This window comes from Pyxicephalus adspersus, chromosome 4 (assembly GCF_032062135.1).
Source record: "Pyxicephalus adspersus chromosome 4, UCB_Pads_2.0, whole genome shotgun sequence".
Classification (NCBI taxonomy): Eukaryota; Metazoa; Chordata; class Amphibia; order Anura; family Pyxicephalidae; genus Pyxicephalus; species Pyxicephalus adspersus.
In genome coordinates, this window is record NC_092861.1 from 109,137,615 (window position 1) to 109,163,087 (window position 25,473).

General features: G+C 37.9%; 1 long non-coding RNA gene across 1 annotated transcript; it reads right to left on the minus strand.

The window, feature by feature from the left end:
• Positions 1-22,585: 22,585 nt before the first annotated feature.
• Positions 22,586-25,449, minus strand: LOC140330112 (uncharacterized). Its single transcript, XR_011920628.1, has 2 exons — positions 25,378-25,449; positions 22,586-22,899 (listed from the first exon to the last, which is right to left on the minus strand). It is a non-coding gene; the product is annotated as an uncharacterized lncRNA (long non-coding RNA).
• Between the last annotated feature and the right edge of the window lie 24 nt (positions 25,450-25,473).

Below are 25,473 nucleotides of genomic sequence, written 5' to 3' on the forward strand. Positions count from 1 at the left end.
TAATGGCAGACAAACCCAGTAATGAGAGGATAAATTAAAAGAGCCTTCCCACTTCCCATACACAGACACAGCAAAAAATCTTCTTTAAAGTCCAGATGACAAAAGCGCCTCAAAAGGAAAACAAAGAAATTTGAGGCATTTTAAAACTAAAAAGCCTCCAAGAAGAGTTAGGGTATAACTACCCACATAACGGCTGTAAAGGAAAAACATCAGATATACAGAATAACTCCAGGAATCTGATTTTCACATTTACAGTGAATATCAACATTATGCAATGACTTTTACATTATACATTTGCTACCTTTTAATTATAATAAAATGATTTTGTTAAAATTGTATTTTATGCGGGTGTGTTGTCTGTTTTTAATTGTGTTATTGTCCATTTAATAATTGTAATATTTTTATTAGATCATATGTAACAATAAATTTATTTTATTTGTTCCTTTTGGATATATGAAACACTGAGTGTTTGTTTGATAAGTGCAAAAAAATACCTGTAGATCATAAATTCAGACCTTTCCTCTGCACATTGTTTCAATTAGCCCTCCAAAAGGTTATCTCACATCTCTATTGCAGAGTATTTAAAGTGATATAACATGGGGGAGTGTGCATGTATTACAGAATGTACTTATTTTTAGATTGGGCCCTCATATACTTTTTAACTTGACCTATGTCGACTTTTTTTTAATTTAAATTTATTACTATCAACAAATGGCTGACACACCTTCTGATGACAATAAACACAGATTATCCTAATGGAGATATCAAGCATCTCTCCTATAAATTGCATGGGGACATTAATTGATGATCTACCTTTATCCTATCAGACAATCTATGTTCAAAATGTTCGTAAGCTCACAGTTGCAATGAACATGTTTGGAAACTTTGATTTCTAATATATATCATATGGAGTAGCTATGACATATGTAACACATCCTTGGTAGTCAAAACCGAATACTATGTTCTATCTGCTTTTGTACAAAAAAGTAGTGCCAGGCCACACGCCTTTATACCTGATATTCACACCTTTGCCATTTTAGCATCCATGCTTCTGTAAAAGGATGTTGTCTGTTCTTTTACACTTCAGAGAGTTAACTTTTTCAGATTTTCAAACCTGGTGTATTGCATGTGCAGTGTCTTAAAAAGGTGCCTACTTATTGTATCTTTGGTGCATATTGCACTACAATGTACATTTGATAGGAAGGAATGGTAACATACAGGGGTTGTGAACAACAGGGCTTTATTTCAGAAAATACCTGCATCTCTATTATATACGGTGTGTCCTTTCACTTGCTACTATGTCACTATAGGGCATTTAAGGGGGAAGAAACCACAGTTTAAAGTGGGAATAAGTGGGATTGGACCCACACAAAGATCAAAAATATATTGCCGTTTGGAAAGAATTGAAACAGCAGCATTTCAACATACAATCTTCTGAAACGGTATGCATTGGGTCTGTTCTTTTACAGACTGGGCATTGTGTATAAGTGACTGCAGTGGCACAATTTTCACCCCTCTTCGTTTTGCAGTGTTATGGGTGCAGTGTTTTTACAAAAAAAAACTTCTCTGCTGCCTGTCTAATACATCACACCTTCCAAAGGGATGAATGGTAAAACACACAAAAACACTGTGGATCATTACCAGAATACAATTTGTCTATGCCCTAATGAGTTTTCCCATTGTTTTTCTGTCCAAGAAGGGAAAGTATTTATTATTTAGAATATAGGGGAATCACCTTTTAGACAGTTATCATTAGATTAGCTGTGCTCATTAAAAAATTTCCCAACTTATTCTGGTGACAACTGGTGACGACACTAAAATTCTGGATTTCCCATTGGAAACACACAAAAATAGAAGTACAACTATATAAGAAAGTATAGAGATTTTAAGCCATACCTACTCTAGTCCAGTAGTGGCCAACCTTTCTAACCTCACGGACCTCTAAATTCACCGAACTTGGAACATGCATGCGCAGGAAGCCACGTGTCAGTCAAAGGGAAAGAAAGTTCCCCCAAAGTGACATCATGATGCCAGAACCCACCAACTCTCCCATTGCAGGCTCAGACCTGTTTGCTAAATTACACAAAAGTTGTGTCCACAGCCCTGTGCTACTGTCCCCCCAGGACGTTTAGCAACCAGTTCTGAGCCTGCAATGGGAGAGGGGGCAGACTGTGTCCATACGGGGGACAGATCCGCGAACCACGAAACTTTTGCTTATCCATTGATCCCAATGACATTTGTATTGATGCACCACACATAGTAAAGACAGAGTGCCCTTAAAGAGTTCAGTACTTTTACAACAAATGATTTACCTCTCTTATATGGTTCATGCTGTCATATTTGTTTTATGGGTAATGTGTAAACGTATATATGGGGAGAAAGGGATCTATATTTAGTGACCTTAGGCATGAATGTAAATCATTCTACGATACTTGTCACAGGAGTGCCCTACATTTTACTCCGATAAATGACCCACTTTTAAGTAATGCACTTTAGTCTTTTATCAAAGACACACCCCAAAGCTACAACTGCAGCTGTATCACAATATTAAATGGGACCTTCAATAGAGCAAAACACCTTTGTAATTAGCATTGAGTGGAAACAAATTCCTAATTTGTGTAGCGCATTCTAGTTCTAGAGAAGATAAGCTCAACCTATTTACTTAATCACTGATCAGGATCAAGAAATAAGGAATGGCTGTTTGCTTCACAACCTAAACACAGGTGTTTTGATTCATGACAAAGTCCTTTTAAAGTATTTGTTTTCATCCGTCCAGCCAAGCCTGTTCTGAAACAATTGCATGTGAAGGGCGAGGTCTCCGTCAGTAGGAGTAGACAATCTCTGTTCTTCATGTGACAGATCTGAATGAGTCATGGAACTGAACATGGACTCAGATGTAGGTGTAATAAAATCTGAAATGTTTGCAAAAGATTTAAAAATTCCTGATATAGATTTATACTGTACATATATACAGTTAGGACCAAAAATATTTAACAACTTTTTTCTATGTTTGGTTCTGTACATTATCACAATTATTTTAAATGAAACAACTCCAATGGAGCTGAACTGCAGACTTTCAGCTTTTCAGTAATTCAGTGGGTTGAACAAAAAGATTGAAAAAAAATGTGAGGAACTAATGCCTTTTTTTTTACACAATCACTTCATTTCAGGGGCTCAAAAGTAATTAGAAAATTGACTCAAAGGCTATTTCATGGGCTGGTGTGGGCAATTCCTTTATGTCATTATCAATTAAGCAGATAACATGCGGTCAAAGGTGCTCTCCATGCAGGTGAAACAAGCCATCCTTAAGCTGCAAAAACAGAAAAAACCCATGAGAGAAATTGCTACAATAATAGGAGTGGCAAAATCTACAGTTTGGTACATCATGAGAAAGAAACAAAGCACTGGTGAACTCAGCAACGCCAAAAGGCCTGGTCATCCACGGAAGACAATTATGGTGGATGATGGCAGAATCATTTTCATGCTGAAGAGAAACCCCTTCACAACAGCAAACCAAGTGAACAACACTCTCCAGGAAGTAGTCATATCGATATCCAAGTCTACCATAAAGAGAAGACGGCATGAAAGTAAATACAGAGGGTGCACTGCAAGGTGCAAGCCACTCATAAGCCTCAAGAATAGAAAGGCTAGATTGGACTTTGCTCAAAAACATCTAAAAAAGCCAGCACAGTTCTGGAAAAACATTCTTTGGACAGATGAAACCAAGATCAACCTTTACCAGAATGATTGCAAGAAAAAAGTATAGAGAAGGCATAGAACAGCTCATGATCCAAAGCATACCACATCATCTGTAAAACATGGCGGAGGCAGTGTGATGGCTTGGGGGGGGCATGGCTGCCAGTGGCACTGGGACACTAGTGTTTATCCATGATGTGACACAGGATAGAAGCAGCCAAATGAATTCTGAGGTGTTCAGAGACATACTGTCTGCTCAAATCCAGCTAAATGCAGTCACATCGATTGGGAGGCGTTTCATAATACAGATGGACAATGACCCAAACCATACAGCCAAAGCAACCCAGGAGTTTATTAAAGTAAAGAAGTGGAATATTCTTGAATGTCCATGTCAGTCACCTGATCTGAACCCAATTGAGCATGCATTTCACTTGTTGAAGACTAAACTTTGGACAGAAAGGCCCACAAACAAACAGCAACTGAAAGCCGCTGCAGTAAAGGCCTGGCAGAGCATTAAAAAGGAGGAAACCCAGCATCTGGTGATGTCCATGAGTTCAAGACTACAGGCTGCCATTGCCAGCAAAGGATTTTCAACCAAGTATTAGAAATGAACATGTTATTTTCAGCTTTTGAATTTGTCCAAATACTTTTGAGCCCCTGAAATGAAGTGATTGTGTTAAAAAAAGCTTTAGTTCCTCACATTTTTATGCAATCTTTTTGTTCAACTCAAAGTCTGCAGTTCAACTGCATCTGAGTTGTTTCATTTAAAATTAATTGTGGTAATGTACAGAACCAAAACTAGAAAAAAGTTGACTCTGTCCAAATATTTATGGACCTAACTGTATATGGATATTAGACATGTATCAGTAGGTCAATATAGAAAGAAAAATGAAGGTGGATTTTTGTCGCGGCAGAGAGGCCACTGGTCTATAGAATTACAATTCACTATGCCAGGAGTTGTAGTAGGCCAGCTGCAATTCATATTTAGGATTCCTTTGGGGGGCAAAAAAAAAAAAAAAGACGCTGTGGGTCAGATTTGGCCCGCAGGCCAAAGTTTGACACCCCTGCTCATTAAAGTGAAAGCAAAGTCTGCTTACATAAAAGTCCTGATTGACAGGATTTTTTCATGCCAAAAACGTTCTATTCTGTAAGAGATTGTTCTGCCCAGCTTAGTGTACTCTCATTCAGCCTCAATTCAAATAAAAATGTCTGACAAATCCAAACCTGGAATTAGTCTAGGTGAAGGCAGATGGTAAGGTATGGAAAGATGGGGGGTTTGTTGTGACTGTTGAATACTTGTTCACCAGCTATTTGTTTTTAATTATTAAGGTGCCATTTTCCCACTTATTACCAATATAAAAACATATTCTTCCTACTAACATGCTGGAAAATTCCAGCACAACTTCCCTGAGACCAGCTAGTTTATTTCAAGAGTTCCTCTGAAGTAATAAGATTGGGAAAGTCTGATCTAACCTATTATTTATATAATTGTACTGTTTGGCAACAAATACTAGCTGTGTGCAACAATATAAATGTTCCCAGTTCAAATATATTCATAGTAACCTACATAAACCGATGCTGTTACCTGCATTTACCTCATTAATGTATAATTTTGAGACATGTAACTGTGCATTATTCGGTTTTCTGTGTTTTTTTTTCAATTCAAGTTTAAAAACAATACCCTTACTAACCATGCATTAAAAGCATATAATACCCAGTGTTAATGTGTATAATCATGTAGTACTACAAAACTACAACACTACACTACAACAGCTTTAAATAGCATGGAATGAAACTGTAACAACCACCCCCAAAGGAGCGCCTGTAATTTTGTGGGTTTTCTCATTTGTTACAGAAATTTGAATTTACGAACATAGACAAACCAGCCAGAAAAAAATAAAATTTAATTTTATATAGGGGCAAGAAGCCCAGATATTTAAACCAAGCAATGTGGAAAGTGGAAAATCAGCAATAGTTAATAGAATAAACGTATATAAATATATGCATCTAACGAAGGTGTTCACTACTACTAAACAAATCAAGAAGAGGTTGCACGTCCAATACACTAGGAAGGGAACAAAGGAGCGACATTGCAATAAACTCCTAACGATATTAAATTGCCAAAAAATCATAAAATACAACGAATAAACCTTAGAATGTGGTGAATAAACCATAGAATACAATTAATTAGGGTCTTTCTGAGGCTGACTGTATTCCTTATTCCTTTTTTGCTCAAGCAATAGGAGCACATTTCTGTTTCTGAACCTCTCTGGCAAACTCCATAGGGTACAAAGAATCCTCAGCAACAAATTGAGTTGCTTTATAGAATAATGGACATCTTTGGGGCATCAAAGTGGCACTCTTTTCTATGACAGTGTATACGTATGTGGACATTTGCTACAGTCCTGTAAAAAAAAAAAAGATCTTGACAAACTTGTGGAACATCAACAGACAGTATTCCTTGTAATCTCTTGCATGATAAATCAAACAAGTTTATAAAGGATGATCAACAGCACAGAATCAAATGAATCATATTTCAACCTACATGAGGATTATATTTGTATGTTTTGGTGGATAGATTTGATATTAACAAACTGCTAGAAAGAGGCTTATTTGTGATTTTTGGAGTGGATGTGTGTTACACAATGGGACCACTATAATGGCCAAATTTAAGCAATACATGTTGGGACAATAAGGATGATTGTCATTTCTTTTTGTTTGTCTTTACTGATTGTTGTATAAGTTTAGAATCCTTTACAATCCCATCCTTTAAAGAATAATGTGCATTGGGGTTTTTTTTAATGTAAGTTTTATGGCTGCGGTATTGATCATCAGGCTTTTTAAAGTTCAGTTCACTTTATGTTAGCTTGAAAATAGCTAAAGTGTTATAACCACCCATCTATACTCAGAAACAATTTGCCTAGGTAGCACATCCTATTATGATCACATTGTGTCATCCATTTGCATGGATTTGCTGTCTCTACATGTGCAGTTGATAGCCAATACTTTACCATGGCCTGCATACATGTCCTCATTCAGTAGTGTTTACATTTAACTCAGAACTATCAGCCAGTGCCGGATCAAAGACATGAGTTTACTACCTATCTGGCTGTTTTTATGCCTTTGAATATGGTAATGGTTTTAACCCAATGCCTGCTATGAATTTAAGTCCATCTATAACCAGAATTGTCTGTCATAGTACTGACCTTTTCTGACTCTATCCCTGCAATGTCACACTGCACTTGCTTTGGTTTGCATTGGTTGGTTGTTGCCATTTAGATTATCATGCCAGTGCTGTCTGCAGCTTACCCTCCATTTTATTACCCTCACACTGGAGTGCTGAGGAAGCAGAATTTTCTGCACGGCATGACACTAGGAAAGTCAGAGAAATATCTTAATTTGCATTCCTGTTCTCTGAAAGGGATTTCACCAATGGCTGCGTTCATGTTTGGTTCCTGAAAAACTTTCCTCAGGTGTGAGATTGGGTGACGTACTTTGGGGAAAAAAATGCTGATCTCAATGCGCATGCGTGAGATCAGCTTTGTTTCCCCTTTAGATGAAAGGGCTCTTACAGAAGGAGCACCCAAGAGCCTCGAGGGATGCGTGACATAGGTATCCCGAGCGGATTTGTGCTCCAATCCTTCTCCATCGCCTAGGCAAACAAGAATTAGGGGGCAGTGCTGCACCCTTTTTTTTTTTTTCAAAAGGGGTTGCACTTAAAAAAAAACAAACCAACAAACAGAATTTTTACTTAACATAAAAGTATGTCTAACTTTAATGCACATTTAAAGTGAAAATTATGATTTTAGGTAACTTTAATGCACAAAACTACATAGCCCTGCTGATTGTTTTTCAGTGGAGGATCAACATATATAAATGAGGATTTTAGGCTAGTATCCTGATTTGAGTGAATGTGTGTGACAATAATTACCAGTATAAAAGATGACACATAGAAATTGTTGACAAGTCAATTGATGGGCATTTTTCTTTTTTAAGAATGTTTTTTTATTAAGAAATACCAAAGAATGTACAAAAATCACAAACTGTAGAAAACATTGTATGATACATCAGACAATGCAAACAAGACCTCAGAAACACGTAAATTTTAACATTGATTCCAATTTTTCAGATAGGTAAGAACCTGGGAGCTAGGGGACTAGAAAAGGGAAGAAGTGAAAAGAGGGGGAGAAGGGAAGGGTGTAACAAGGAAAACGAGCAGATTCCATAAATACATACATAACCCCATTACAACAAAAAACACATAAATGAGTAATAATAGTTCAGGGTTGAAGGTGTCAGGTCAGCTGGAGTTTGTTGTAGTACACTAACTGTTGGACATTTTAAGAAACGTGAATGTTGTAAAGGTGACTGATGGTGAACATATCACAGCTATAAATGAATATGATTAAATACGCCCCTATTTTCACTATATTATTATTATATGTTTGGCCAAGCAGTTTTGTATCATCGGTTTACTGATTGATGACTGAAAATGTGTTGCCATCTAGTGGGATTTTAAGATGTTGCTTCACATAGACATTGGCATGCAGTATATTTAATGGAAATTATTTCTCTGAATTTATTGGTGTGTTTATCAAAGATTCACTGAGAAAATTTGGCAGAGGAGATTCAACAGAAATTATGATGCATTCACCAAGCAAATATCAACAAATTGGATCAAGAAAACTTGAATGATGAGTAAATCATCAAAGCACAGTATTAGTTATGTTCACCAGTTTGGGTTCATAATAAGGAACACAGACCCATCACACTCCAGTACCAGCACACTGGGAAAAGTTTTAAGTGCTAAAGGAACTTTAAGTGCTTAAGGTCCAAATATGAGTGTTGATGTTCATTCTTCCGCTGAGCTGTCACTGGACCCTAACAAGGTAAATAGTAGTTAAAAAAGTTAAAAAAGTATCCCTGTATTCATTGCCTAGGGTAAGGGAGCAAATATCTCAGGTATTCTTTCCAAATCTCAATAGGCCTCATTCTCTGTGAAACTTTTGCACAGGTACAACCACAGGCATGAATGCTGAAAGCTGTGAAGAAGGAAAAATCTGCACCTGTCTGTCCGATTTAATGATTTCATTCATGGTCAATGAATGTATAACTGGAGACTCTAGGATGGTCTAAGTGAGTATGTATACACTAACAGGTGAGTAGTTTTTCCTCTCCCATCTTCCAGTTTTGCTTTGAAGCATGGTAAAGTCACCCTTGAAACGACAATATTATGTTATATTATTTCCCTGATCAATAGTTTTTAGCATACTTTAAGTGATATTGATCCTTGATGAATGCCGCAGAACTCATGCTGTAGCTGTGTACAGATAAAGTTTTCATTATAACACCCTCCTTATTTTCTGGATTTTTTTTGTGCAAATATTTCTAAATGTAAAAAGTAGTTTCTGTAGTACAATCTTGTATCTTCTTTCACTATTAGTCCAAATATTACTTATTATCAGTTTTCCAATACTTGAGAGGTTGCTTTTAAGGAGGTATTAATTTCACATTAATTCCCACTCATAGTTTTATTTACCATGCAACATGCTGAAGTTTAATAGCCCCTCTTTTCTACATTCCTGTTGACTTTCTCTGCAAAGTTCCCCTAGGTTTTGGTGAAGTTTGCTCCTCAATTCCATCCAATTATTTATATAATCTGATGATCCTGGGACAACCTAATAATAATATTAAGTAGTATTTATATCGGGTGACATATTACACAACACTTTACAAAGTTCATAGTCATGTTACCTTTCCCTCAAGGGGGCTCACAATCCAATGTCCCCACTAAAGTTATATGTCATTAATACAGTTGGGTACATTTTTTGGGGTGAAGCCAATTAACCTACCTGCATGTTTTTGAAATGTGGGAGGAAATCCACGCAAACATGGAGAAAATATGCAAACTTCATACAGATAGTGCCCTGGCTGACCGAGATTCAAACCTGGGACCTAGCGCTTCCAGAGAAAGTTTTATGGACAGCATAGAGGCATATGATCCCTACCACATATCCAATCCAGGAAGGGCCCAAGCCTATTATATAGTCAGGTTTCAATATTAAATTAGTCTACGAAAAAAACTTTTAGAATTAAAACCTTAAAACATATCTTAAACATATATCATGAATACCTGAACAAGCATTTTAGGCATATACATGCAGTTCCTGTTCAGTATAGGGTCAATAAATGCCTTCAGAGCAAATCTTTTTCAAGAAGTTTCAATCTGTAAATTTGGGGGGCAAAACAAAAAAAAAGAAAAATAGTCTCCAGGAGGTGTGTGTATATAGTCTGACTTTTCTGTTTGGTTTACGGAAAGCCGTTTTGTTAGGGTACTGCAGCCTGACCAGGGGAAAGAATGGGGGATTTTCCCTGGTCCACCGGACTCATGTCTGGGTTTTTACCTGTGAAAGTGGAGCACAGGTGTGCTAGTTATTCAGGCAGCGTTATGCTGCATGGAGCTCAGTGTGATCCCAGAATCGTGAGGGAACAGAGCTTTACAGGACAAACACTGAACTACATGTGAGGTTTTATGAAAATTTGTATTATGTGTGTATTGTATGAAAAGAGCCTGTATTTTTGTCCTGCTCTAATACAGGGGTCGGCAAACTCCGACCCTTAGGCCAGATACAACCTAGCCGGCCTTGTTCCGGCCTAACGCCCCCCTGGCCGATCCGGCCTAATGCCAGCCGGAGCCGCGGGTTGCCAGCCAGGATTAGGCCAGAACAAACTACCGGAGCCAAAGCCGCCAGAGCCACATGCAGCTCTTGAGCCTCCTCTTGCTGTGGCTCCCTGAAGGGAATTTCCTCTCCTCTGCAATGCATACGGAGGAAAGAGAATGTTCCCTATTTACCCAGGCGCCAGGTGTGTTAACGCCAGTTGGGGTAAATAGGGAACATTCCCACTTCTCCTTATGCATTGCGGACGAGAGGAAATTCCCTTCTGGGGGCAATCCTGGTGGGGGGTGGAGTCTTTAGGGCTGGACTCGAGAGAGAGTCCGGCCCAGTGTGCTCCTGCCCACCCCTGAAATGGGTTACACTAACTGGCTTTTTTTTAGTGCAGAAGTTGCTACAATAAATTACATGCCGGAGCCTGCATTGAGTTTCCCTGAAAAGCCTGCTGTCTCATGTTTGGACCAATCTGACACCCTGTTCCCACTATATATATATATTAACTTTTTTACTTTCTATTTATTTCAGTAGCGTATTATTAGTGTCCCATACTCTTTAAAGCTTTTAACAAAAATTATTCATGGATTAGATTACAATCTACTTTTTATTAGTGGCCATCATTAAAAAATAAACTTATGTCAAATTAGAAAATTAAACTATAAGATACATAACTACCTGCCAATTTGTTGTACCCAGGCATTGTTTTAAAGAACCAATTCATTGCACTTTTTTCACAGTCTAGCAATCAAAGAATCTTGCCTACTTCTAAACACAACTACAGCAAACTCTCTAATTTTCATTACATACAAAATCTCTCATCCAAAAAATATAAGTTCTCTAACACCAGTAACTGACACAATGCTGCCTAATTATTTAATGAGACAAACATCTGTCGTAATTGCATTTAATAAAATATACCTGTTGCGACTTACATACAAATTCAATTTAAGAACAAACCTACAGTCCCTATCTCGTATAAAACCTGGGAACTACCTGTATTAGGAAAATCAAAAATCATATATGGTACCTACAATAGTCCGTGTTAAATAATATAGGTAGACTAGAAAGAAACTTTAACTGCTTCAAAAGAAGTTAGCAGTTTTAACAGTAGTTAGGCTTTCTTTTGTTATTCACTTTTGTAAATACCATATAAACCTATTAGTTCAGATAACACTCCCCTATCCACAGGTTGGCAATGCTCCAGTTCAACTTAAGACATGAAGTGTATTACTAGGCAGCACACCATGAGAATGAACACAAAGAAAGAAGCCTACTGCAACCACTATATCTAAGGTCTAATGATCTGCAATATACAAGGTCTGTCTAATAAATAACTCACTTTTATTTTATTTATCTGACAATTCTATCGCTTGTCCCCCTCAATATACTCTCTATTAGCACATAAGCAGCAATGCTGTCTTGTTTTCCATTGGTAGAAGGTGTGGAGAAGATCTTTACAGCATTGACTCAAAGTGTGTTGCTTTAAGCACTGATTTCAATTTAGGAAAAGGAAAAAAGTCACAAGGTTCCAAATCAGGTGAATATGATGAGGATGTTCCAGTGTAGTAATCTGTTGGTCATAAACCATTACACAAAAAGTTCTGTGTGAGAAGGAACATTGGCCTGATGAAGAATGAAACCAATTTCCCACATTTCATTTCCTGTCTCTTTGGGCCTGATTTAGTGAAGCTGGGTTATCCAGAAAACCTGAAATGGATCTTGTCCAGGACTGAAAACATTTGCTAACAAATTGCAAATTACTTTTAAGAAATCCATTCTAGGTCTGCTGGATCACCCAACTTCACTGATAAAAGTGTATCCTCTCCAGCCTTGGAGAGTTTTAATAAATCCAGTCTCCGCTTTGACAAAACTTCCTTATATTAATATCGGTGAAATGTTGTGCCTTCTGGAACCCATTTGGCCGAAATTATACTCCTAATGTTAAAAAAAACGACTTTGAAATTGATTGATTCTTGGCGACTGTTGTTTTGTTTCATGATCATACTGGAAGATCCAGGTTTCATCAGAAGTGATGACTTTTTTAAAAAAGGTTTAGGTCCACCTTAAGTGCCAGGGGAAGTCTGTGCAAATTTCCTTGCAGCAGATTTTGCTCTGGTGTGAGATTTTTCTAAAATTGTAAATTTGACACATTCAACTCAACTTTTAAACTTACGATGATTTGAGCACATGAGGGGAAACCTAACCGCATTAAACAGTGACTGACCACAAACCAAAGAGAGTGCTGCTGTTTGTTGTGCATGTTTGGACGAATTTAAATATGCATCGCATGTGCTCATAATCAGTTCTTACTGCTTTGTTTAAGAGATAGAAACACATTCTTGTTATTTATTAGATAGACCTCAAATATTTCTTCTTGGGTTTTGAAATACACATTGCTTTATGTAAGTGTGCAACCAGCCCACTAGATGGCAGTCAATGGTTACATTGTAATCTGTAAATTAGTGACATTTATATTGGGACTGCACTGTAATTTACTGCAAGTTATAATGTTATATATATGGGGAAAAAAGGTTGTGTTTTTTGTCTCTATTATACAGAATTTTATGTAGTCTATTTGCCTTTATTTTGCCTTATATTTAAAAGGCAGTTGCATATAAATAGAATTCTTTACAAACCTAAAATACATACAGTGTGAAGGTATATTTTATTAAAGTTTTAAAATATAAAGAAATTGCATCCTGTAACAATGATGTAAAATGTAACATTTATCAAACGTTCAACATACTCAGGTTTATCTTCCTAATGCATGTGTTTTAAATACAGGGAATGATTCACTTGCAGTGAATGTTTGGTAAATGTCACTACTACTAAGATGGCTTTGAAGATAACAAACTGTAAGGGTTTGGACACAGATATGGAGAAAATATTTAGTTGGGTAATATGTTTGTGATTGGTCTGAATATAATAAAATACACTAGATACTACTTTACCCATAAAAGTTATTTACATTAAATTCATATATTTTAAATGTATACAAAAATTATACAAATAATACAGACAAATCAAGACAAATCTTGATACTGATAATAATTTACATTCTTAGATTTACACTAAATGGATGTTAAGAGCTTCTGATCACAGAGATCTACAGGAAAATAAAAGTAGTTTATTAACCAATGGACAAACAAGAGACCTATTCTGTATGTAATTGCTCAGCACAGTATAGTGCTTGTCATTATATATAGTCATCCAAAATATTTTTTAGTCTCTTTAGTTCCACATATATTATAATTATAAAGCCATAGCCCCTGGCAGTATTCTCCTCAGTTAGAGACAATGAGAATGGAGCTGAATGATTTTGAGTAGTGGTGTGGAATAAAAGTGAGTTACTGTAAAAATTGGAAGACTGAAATTGATTGTTTGAGTTGAGTTGCTTGGTTTAGTTACCAATAAACTTACTTATTTTAGATTAGTTATTTCCATGGTCATGATACATTCGGTTTCTCATCACACCAGCTAACTCCAATGCAAATTAGCCACTGCCATCCAGTACTTAACGCTCACTTCCTCTTATCAAAGGTGTAGTTCAGAAGGCCAAGATGGATAACACTATGTTTTATAAGAAAATTTAGATGAGGCATAGGAACATTAAAGTGTGCATCACTTAGAAAAACTGTGATTTACAAGGAAGAGGTGTGATTGAGGTCTGAGTCAGATAAGCAGTTAAGGGGCGGTTAAGTGCTGTGAAATGCCACTGGTTAACCAACCATCTTATGTCTCCTTTATGTTTTACCACTGCAACAAATAAGAGTGGTAATATTAAAACATGGATGAAGTGGTAGATTGGCATTTTAAGGTAGGTAAGTATGTACTATGTACGGATAGGAGTCAGAGTCATAAAAAGCAGCAGAGAAGAGGGACCGTGAACTTAAAGTGGAACTAAAGTGAAAATAAAAAACTGACACTTACCTTTACTTGCGCAGATCCATTGATCCTCCTGGAGCTGTCTCCCAAAAAATCCCACATTGTCCCAGATTCTTGCTTTGCGGAGGAGGTGCTGGGCACTGGCACTTTCATCGTTCTTCCATCTTCTGCTTACGTCACCTGATCTTGAACTGCGCAGGTGCAAGATAGGGTAACAAATGCTGCTGTATTTGTAAAAAAAAATGGCAAGCTTTTAAAGGGAGCGTATATATTGATATGAAAGCTTAACTTTATTAATAATCTTGTAAATGCCCTAAAACTAGACAGAGTTCTCCTGCGCTATGTATTCACTAACACAGTGATGCTCCATTCATAGTGTATTCATGCCTTATATTGAATGTCAAAAGTATATTAAATGAGAGCAGCAACGTCTCTGTTCCCGACACATTTCACCCTACCGGGCTTCCTCAGGGAATTAGGAAACCTTAAAAATTTTAATACAAGGTGCAATCAGCATGATTCAAAGGTAACATCAACTATCATTATAAGTTATATGTATATAGTAAATGTCACATAAAGGGGGCTGACTTACTCAATACATTTGCTGATATTTTGACCATAGAGGACAAACAAAGTGCCTTCTATTGGTCAGGAGTAAAACTCCCAATCAAGATGTTGACAATGTAGTTTGGACGTTTTAATAACAAAAAAAATACTTATTAGAGTAGTAATTCAAGTAAGTATAAATGTCTTACTTGAATACTGGTTGTTATTAGATGATTAGCTAGGGTTTGCAAACTTTACAAGATTAATAATATAGTTAGGATTTTATATCAATATATACGCTGCCTATAAAAGAGCCTGCCTTTCCTTTCTTCTTCTCACAATATATCAAGCCTGGGATTCGTGTGTATCCCAGAAGTCTCTGCGCTCCTATCTTGTCTTTATTGATGTGGCAGTAAAAACAAAAGGCTAAGGGCTTTGCCATTTTTTTAAAACAACATTTTTACTTTATATAAAAAGGTTATCTATCCTTCTATATAAAGTAAAAATTGGGGTGACAGGTCTGCTTTAAAGTAGAACTAATCCCAGCGTATACTCACCTGTCCCCATTCTGTTGTGGGCACCGCTATCGTCTTCTTTTCTTTTTTTTCTTGTTTTTATCTCTGGCCATCTTACATGGTCAGGCCGCAGGGGAAACCAGAATGTGGTTTCTGCAATAAAACACATGTCTGCCTGATCGCTGTCTAGTTTTCCAGAAACTGCACAGAAATGCCCGAAGATTGGAACTGTAAGAGGAGAAAAAAGAAGATCCCTGGAACTGCAAGGGAATAGAGACAAGTGAATGTATTTAAAAAATGTGCAATAAAGGACCTGAGTGGTTGCAATTTTTAGATGTAAGGGTTTAGTTCTGCTTTAATTTTGTAATGAGCAGATAGCTGGACTAGGAGGAGTTCTTTTACATTTGCACACTGATCAACTTAAATCCTTCAAATACTTTGTAAATAAATAAGTGGTCATTGCTCTCATGGAGCAAACACAGCTGGAGATTCAGCGGCATACTATATATTTGTGTATACTCTATACAGGGGGAAGAGGGTTACATTTCGGTTTACTAGAGAAAAACAATTATCACATTGATAAACCAGAAGAGCTAATTTGGCAAACATTTCTATCACTTTTCTATCTTTACAACTACTAATATACATATTACTGAGAACACTTCTAGCCTTGGAATAAAATTGTATTCCTGACAGATGAATCAACTAAACTACTTCACATTTCCAAGTAAGTGTTTTCCTATGAAATCCATTTCTGCTCAAATCATTTTGTCAACAATAACATGCTGTATTTCCAAAACATGAGAACAATATTTTTCAGACTAAATACATCTTTTATATTATACTGTGTAAAAAATTAGAAAAAAGAACCTTTTCCTATCACAAGGCAGGGCAGAACTTCTGCAGACAGCTCCTTCTAGGAATGGGATTAAGTAAAGAACAAGCTGTGGTTAAAGCAACATGATGCTGTTTATCTCAGTCCCGAAAGACATATGGAGGATCTTGATGTAGGGTTACTAAATTGACATTACTGGGCTACCTGGTAGCACTAGATTGTAAGCTCTTCGGGGCAGGTCCTCTCCTCCTGTATCACTGTCTGTATTAGTCTGTCATTTGCAACCCCTATTTAATGTACAAAATTTTTAAAAAGTGCTTGGAGAGACAAGCCACGCTGATTGTCAATTCATACTACCAGTCCAGATTTTCTACTTGTCAATGTGGGCAGAGGGTCAGGGCAAAGGCGGAGATGGTGCTGGGTGGGCGGAAAATAGGGGAGAGCATGGGTGTGGACAGTAGGGGGAGCCCTCATGCCAGTTCTGCATGGGTGCTCACTATTGGCTACATCGGTCAATGTATATTAATTATTTGTATAAATTATATGCAGGTACTTCTGATTGGGATTTATATATACCGATCCTATTATTGAAATGAATAAAAAAAATCTCTTTATACCTAATAACATTGAACCTATCATACTATTGTTCTTCTCATTGACAAGGAACAAGCTTGCAGATGGTTAAGTGATAGGACACCTGGTCTGCTTACTTGTTCTAGGTCACCCTGTATTGGAGAAAGAATACCACTTAAAAGGCACTTTTAGGACCTAAGATAGCAATGACTACTTTCATGTTTCTTTCCTAAAAGAATCTCTTAAAGATAATATGGCTGAACATTTCTAAAAATATACTAGGAATTTACACTAGTATTATTTATAGATCAGAATAGCTGTAATGCATGTTTAAGATTTTCCAAATGCACACGTGTTTCTAAAGAAATATATGCTTGCGTGCCTCAGATTGGTTTAAATTACCTTTATTGGTTGCAGATGAAAATGCATATTTGGAAGTCGCTCCTCATTTTGAAGGTCTGTTCAGTAAAAGCTTGGACTTGTAATCATACTCAGTTTTACAACATCGGTAAATTAGCATTTAATTGCCAACTTCTAGTAAAAAATGGTAAAATGAGAGGTTTGGGCTGCCCATCCTATATTGCTTCTATAAAGTTTAGTGTATTTTAAAAAGGTAATTAAAGAATAGTATAGAATACTTAGAATAGGTTAAGACCTTCCACACAATCAGAGATCTCTCACAACTCCGAGAAGTTGGCACCTTGCTGTATTGTACGACTCACTGCCACCCCTATTCAATCTTTATGGGGTTTCCACAGGAAAAAGCTTTATGTAGCATCGCCCCCAATTAATTATTATTATTGTTTTATTAAAAAAAACAGTATTTATATAGTGCCAACATATTACAGAGCAATGTACATTAATTAGGGGTTGCAAATGACATACAGACACAGACAGTGACACAGTAGGAGGAGAGGTCCCTGCCTGACTAAACTTAGAGGTTGGGGAAGCATTACACAATACGAGTGGGGCATATGGAATAGTGGCGCCAAGGCAGGGTTTCACTGGCATGAGAAAGCATTAACCACACCACTACAATAAGTAAATATTTGTAAATTAAAAAAAAATGTTTTGCTAACCATTTGAGAGTGTTAAGCACTCATTCTGAAACAGACATAAATGTCAAAGAAATTTCAAACTTAGTTTAGTGTTTACAGTATAGATGCTTATAAAAGGTGTAGCTACCTATAAAAGACGGTATATAAAAATGTGTAAGCACATAAACACAAACCATTGTTTATGTTTCAGTCTATCAAAGGAAATAAAAGCATTTCTGAAAAAGTGATCCTGAATTATTTAAGAGTCCTGCCAAATGGCTTTTTCTAAATACAACAACTTAAAAATGGGGAATAAGTCACAAAGATTTAGATTTCATCACTGACCTAGAACAAGTATGCAGCTAAGAAAAGAGTACAGTCATAATCCTACAAAAGAGCTAGTGATTTATTGAATGTAGGGAGTCAGCATGACTTGCTGCTGCTTGTACTTATGACCAGCATACATACAATAAAAGCAAACCAAACTACTCTAAATTCCCTTTAAAAAATTTTTATCTATGTATAAATTGTAATTGTTTATGTGCATGGTATGTAGGAGCAGCAAGGAGTTACAAGTGAGATAGCACTGGTACAGTTCTATGGGGTATCCAAGTTAATTATTTGTTCTTTTTTTATGTTTTTGTTTCATTTTATGTTCATTGTATTTTATTAGAAAAATACAAAAAAGTGTTGGATACATGAAGTGCAAGGATGAGGAGTGTGTGACACACATAGTGCAGACAAGAGGTCAATGTAAATAAAGATTGCCCCCTCTACCAGTATAAATTTTCTCCCATGTTTTAATTCCCCTCACAGCACAGATCCATACAGATCTTACTCCTCAGAACTCCAATCCCCTCAAATCCCCCATCTAACACCCCCCAACATCCCTCACCACCCCCAGTACAGTTTTTACCTTTGAAAGACATTCATCAGATCTCATATACAGGCAGAGGTGAATCCTTCCCTGGCTGCAGTTGACAGTTGGCTCTGCACTTTCATCTCACAACTCTTGGACTAGATCTGCCACATCCCTGTAATGCGCCTGGGCACACAAACCACAACCAACGCCAGATATCCTTGAATCAGGTTTATTCAAAACAGCACAGCACAGCAAGGGTTAATTTCAATCAAGCAAGGTACAGAAGGATAAGGCAAATGCAGGTCAGTAACAATCCGAGGTCAGGGCTGGCAGCAGGCAGAATGGTCAATAACAATCCGACACGCGCACCTCTTCCCACAGTACCCCTAGGACGTGCACTACTTTGCACTTGCAAAGGAGTGCTGGGAGCAGGAACCACATCCAAAGGGATGCAAGGGCTGCTGCCTGGCTGATCAGTACTTTGGCCAGGGCGGATCCCTCCTCCTGTAGAGACAGACAAGCTGTGAGCAGAGGAGCAGCCTTGGTTATGCTGCTTGCTACTGTGGCGTCCCCCTCTGTGGCTGGGAACCCCAGGGACACCGCGGGCTCGCAGGGCGGGTAAGTTCCTTACAATCCCTCTTTCTAGGTACAACACCATTTGGATATATAAGGCGTTTTGTAAAATGTGCACACACTATACCTTAAGTAGTGATCAATAACTGCAATGAATTTCCTGTTGTGTGAACTGAGGACCACATAGATCTGAGTACAGTATGTTCTTATACTGTTTGGCTCCACTGTTGCCACTTTTGGGAAAAGATTTCCTGGTCATGTTTCCAATGTTGCCGCTGTTACACCTAATTCTTTGACTGCATAAACCAGGTTCTAGAATGTTGATCTGCAGCTAGTTTCTTCAAAGTTTCAGAATTCTTGTGTCCAAGATGACAGTGCCATTTTAATGATTTTCTACTTTGACAGTGTTTATACTTTTCATGTACTTCAGCTAATGCAGTTTATTTGGGGGTAATGAGCAGTGTAGATAAAGTTCCATTGTTTCCTGTGAAATCATATGAGGTCTGAGCAAAGAATCTTTCATCATTTTTAAGGAGTTAAAGCTCTAGAGTCAATGCACAAACCTAAAAATGATGAGGAGCCTTTTCTAGCTGTTCTACACCAATTAGCCTTTTATTGTTTAATCAATTTCCCAATTGTGTTAAGTGAATTAAAGTACAGACAGGATCTTAATCCCTGCTGGAAGTTGATCATGCAATGTTCTCTGTTGACTAGAACCCCTGAATGCAACTTAAATTTCATCAGCAGGTTAATAAGGTACGATGTTAGCCATCTCTATCTAATTTAAAAATGTAATGGGTCACCTGGAATATATTATTTCTGCAGAGGGCACTTTGTTCTGTGATGCATGTTCTGCTAAGACTCGACGGTCAGATGTTTCAGACAGAAGAAATTCCCTAAGTTTCTCCTGCCAAAAATGCTGCTGGTGAGTACACATGTGCAGGTCAGTGTACAGTATTGGCACAGAGGTATACTGAGACTCCCATGCGCAAGTTGCTCCATTACCTCCACCAGGCCAATAAAGTTCAGGTTTAGACTCTAAATCTAGAAGATAAGTAGGAGAAGATGGAAGTGCCAGTGACCAAGGGAAGCCTGGCATAATGAGTATATATGCTGTGCACAATTGTATAATATGCTCAGCACATTGCACACTGGAGGGCAGCACAGTTTGTAGAGTTTACCTCCACTTTGAGGAGGCAGGCTAGCTTTACTTTTATTCGGACAACTATATTTCCATATTTGTGTTTTTGGATCTAAGGGTTTAACACAATTTATGAATTAATGGGTAGATGTTGTGTATTCTTGTAAATACAATAATTTTGTATTTTTGTCAATTCTTCCTAAGCAGTTTTCATTGTGACATATCAGCTATATACCATGATCTTCCGTAAAATTCTGAGACTTGCCTTTTACTCCCAATATAGGTTCATAATATTTGTTCTGTACATTCAGTAACTGCTTAAAATATCAGTTTGTGTTTATAATCTAAGACACAGATGTATAATTTTGCAATAGGTATAGTTAGGTATAAATTATTTATGCATTCAATTAAATAAAGCAATGACTACACCTCCCAGATTATATTACTTTTCACTCCAGATATATAGATGGCATTACTTTTTTATTACAATTATCAAACAAAACATGCAAACATTCTGAATGATGCTGGAGTACACAAAGGCTTTTTATTCTTTGAGCAGCTTGCCCATGGAGACTGAGGACATAGTATATGCTTTGTCAGTGCTTAACCCAGTTACAAAGCTAAACACATTTAGTGGCTACTGACAACAGTGTTTTTGTCTAATCCAATGCATATAACTGAGCATGAAGATCAGCAGACATCACACATCTAATACAGTGACAAAACTTATTTAAAGGTCAGAGTAACTTTTGCATTCAAAGAATTTAAAGTATATGTAACCACTTATTTGCCTGCTGGTTTCTTATATATCAATAAAACATTTTTTTCATATTTGCAATAAAATACTGTGATGCCACAAGTTTTGTAAGCAATTTCCTGTGCTGACTGGTATCAGTTAGTATTGTTCTCAATTACCTTTGTGGTTTCCAGAAGAAGAGGAGAGCGGGAGGTGCTCAGTATTCTTACTCTAATGTAACATGCTGCTCCTCAATGGATACAGTACTGTGAGTGATGTCACCCCCATACAGGAAGCATGTTATTGGGTAGTAATTTAGACGGTTAGGTTGTGGTGTGGTTACTGATCCCCATGCCACTTACCTACTTCCTATATGTAGCAACTCACCTATGGCAGTCCAATAAAGAATGAATGGAGGTGGTTTGGTACCGTTCACTGCTGCCTGCTTTCAAATGTGCAAGAAGCAGCCCAGTGGTGCAAGGTGCAAGAAAGCATACCTTATCTTGCCACAGTATGTACCTTGCCTTAAGGAAACATAACATTGTTCTTTTGGGACATGCTTCCATCAGTTTCACACTTAGTAATATCTAAGCCAGTGTTTCTCATCCAGCCTTCCACCCTACCCTAGGTTTCCTCCAAAGAGTGCTAGGGGTTCCTTAAGCCATGAGCACCTCGCAGGTCAGTTACATGTTATATGCATTGTTTCTACTGACCACCCCACTGATGTACTGTAGTTGTGGGTATGGTAATCATAGTAGGGGTTTCCTAAAGACCTGAAAGTTATTTCAATGGGTTCCACATTAAAAAGGCAGAGAAACACTGATCTAAACTGGCTCATATACCATTCCTCAGTATTAAGTTAGGAGCTATTAGTTGATCCGATATGCAATTCAGTATTAGCCCCTTATTAGTATCCCTATTTATTCCCAATAATTTAGGCACGTAACTAGGAAGGGCAATAGTGTCTTCAATTTGCAGTTTGTGATTGACAGCCTTAACTTATTTCATGCTGTGTGAAAAGTATATGGTTATGTGCAACAAAATAATAATTGATTCCAAACAGCCAAAAATAGATTTTCTTCACTTGTTGGTAGCAGTTTTTAAAAACAGAGCAAAGGAAAGGGTTACTTTAGGATCCCATCCTGCTTCGATTAGATAGATAAGTTACGGTAGGAAATGCCTTATATCTTACATTTCAAGTAAAAAATATCTTTAATAAGCCACAAAAAAACCCAAAAATTAAGAATTTGACTTAATATTCTACATGACATATATGTGCACATTAAGCTGATGTATGTCACAGATCCCTTTAATATTTCCCCAACCAATACAGAAAAGAAAATGAAAATTTAAACTCATTCAGGCAGACAACAGTGCAAGTATGTACCCAATGTTTTTTTTAATTATTATTGTAAATAGAGTAAGTACCAGGATTCGCCTTATTTTCATAATTTGGTATACTCTGTAAAGCAAGACTAGGAGAGAGAGGGCCAGCACTAGAAGACAATTAGACACTTTTATTTATAAATAAACTTTTATTTATAATAAAGTTATAATATAACTTTTATTTATTAGGCATTTATTTATAAAGCAAATCTGAAAGTAAATCTGACATTCATCAAACTGTTAGGTGAATGTGTTTTTAGTGGTTAATTCTCCACCAGAGAATGTTTGGTGAATTTCAGATCCTCAGCTTAATAGGCAGATCCATTGGAGACCATAGTCAATGTATCCATGACGAGGGTAGCTCGGACTTTCTAGCCCAGGGGTCCTCAAACTTTTTAAACAGGGGGCCGGGTCACGGTCCCTCAGACTGTCGGGGGGCCGTACTATAGTTTGAAAAAAAACAGGAGAAGATTCTTATGCACACTGCACAAAACGTATTTATTGTATAAAAAATATGAAAGAACAATACTATATGCACAGCACACTTGCCGATCATTAAAAAAAAAAAAGTGGCGTTTACTTTGGCTTTAAAATTGCTTGAGATTATTCCTCAATTCCTATGTGCATTGGAAAATGCACAGATAAATTTGAATTTTCACTGTGTGTATTGAAAATGCAAATTTATCTTGCATTTTCCATGCAAATGAATAATCTCAAGCAATTCATTAATTTGCTTCTTTTTATACACCCTACCCTACATCCAACACTACCCCACACTTTTTATTAATTAAAAAAGGGCTGCTAAAAAAACTTTGTCAGTGTCTGCTACCTGTCACTCACTGCTGCCTTCATACATGGATCACACTGCAGCACATGTGTACATGATCAATGTGCATAGTATGTTTATACTATTTACAAATGTACATTGATCATGTACATTTGTGCTGCACTGAGCAGGGAATGAAGGCAGCAGTGAGTCTCTGCTTTGCTCCTTCTCTGCCTGATGGCTTCAGCCCGACAGCTCCAGCGTTACCCCGGCAACAGTGGTGTCACGTGACCGGGTTCCCTGGAGTGCAGATGGCAGGCAGCCAGAACTCAGGCAGCCTCAGCAGCCGGCGGGCCGGATGGACAACTTCAGCGGGCCATATTCGTCCCGCGGGCCGTAGTTTGAGGACCCCTGTTCTAGCCCATCCTTCACCACCACCATCAGAACCTCCGCCTCCCCCTGACCTCCCCACCTGCTTACCAACCACTCCCCCACCATTAAATACCCAAACACCAGTCTTGGATTTAAATTGGCTAGCAAGCAGCCGTTTTTTTTAAACACTATTAAATAAATTAACCATTCAAGTGATAACAAATATCCAATAATAAATAAATGACAAATAAATAAATACTTTTACACTTTTGATATGCAAGTATACATTAACATAACACTCCATTATTATTATTATTACCTAACCGGGTTTATATAACGCAAACATATTACATTGAATATAACCTTTTTACCCAACAACCTAATTCCTCCCTTTTAATAATACATAACCATAACAACAAAATCTATAATGTTATCAAACTCCATACTCCCGATTATACACCCAAACAACCAGGTTGTAGGTCTCAGAAGGCAAAATCCGCACCCAACAGGACTTTAACTCTTCCAACATCTCTACCTTGGCCCCTAGCCGCCCAGCGCCACCTCAGGAGCCATAATCATCCATTCACCATAAAGTGGGAGACCCCACCAAAAGGGATCCCCCCTGCCAAATTCCACCACTTTACCAATGCACTGGATCCTTTCCTTTCAAGACCCCAACCACCACAGCGGTGTGAAACCTCACAAACCTAAAAATTTACACAAAATCATTCCCTCCTAGTCCAAAGGCAATCCTGCCACCCATGCCCAGTAACCAACAGATGCCCCTGCTAACTGACTCACGGTACTCCACCAACTACAGAATCCCCTGCCACCGAAATCCACAACTCATGAACAACATCCATACCCGGCCTTCCACCCGAAACCCGTCTTGGAACGTCACCTCACTCACAACACACTCCAGAATACCCTTGCCATGGCACGCCCCTCTCAAAGCAAAAGAGAAGACATTATAATACCAACATCTCAACACAAATAGACATAACAGCCGGGCCAGAGGCCAGGGCAAAATCAAACTGTATATCTTCCCACTATACTGAAACCAGCCACAGTACTGACCAGATGGGGTAATGAAGCATACCACCCCATTGAACAGCCACCAGGGAGCGACAAAGAATACTATCCCAAAATACTGACATCAGGGAGTAATACTGTATACCATCCAACAATACTGACACCAGGGAGTAATTAAGTATAGCATACCCCCAGCACTGACTCCAGAGAGAAATCGAGAATGCAATCCCCCCAAACTAACCCAGGGAGCAATATAGTATACCATCCCACAGCACCAACGCCCAGGAGCAGCCCAGTACATCTCTCAGAAATAATAGCGTATACCATCCCCGGCAAAGCCATTCGGGAGATATAATGCAAACCAATGCCTACCATACTGCCACCAGGGAAAAATAGCATATACCCTCCCACCATACTGACAACCGAGAGAATTAGACCGTACTAGCCCCCCTGTATGGACACCATCAAGAATTATAGTATACCATCCAACCCCTAATGATAGGGAAGACCCAACTCAGCCAACCCAAAGTGCTGACACCAGAAAGTAATAGAATATACCCTCCACCACCACTGAGACCGGAAAGTAATAGAACATACCATCTAACCACTGAGAATAGTGACTAACAGACTATACCATCCCACTGTACCAACACAAGGGAGTACCCGAGCATAGCCAACCACAAAACTAACCCCCAAAGACTAATTGAGTATACTAGCCTACAGTACTGACACTAGGGAGTAAAAGACATACCGACACCTGAGAGAAAATAGTGTATACCATCCCGCAGCCTTGACACCAGGGAGTAAAAGAGTATACCATCCCACTGTACTGACACCAGGAAGTAAT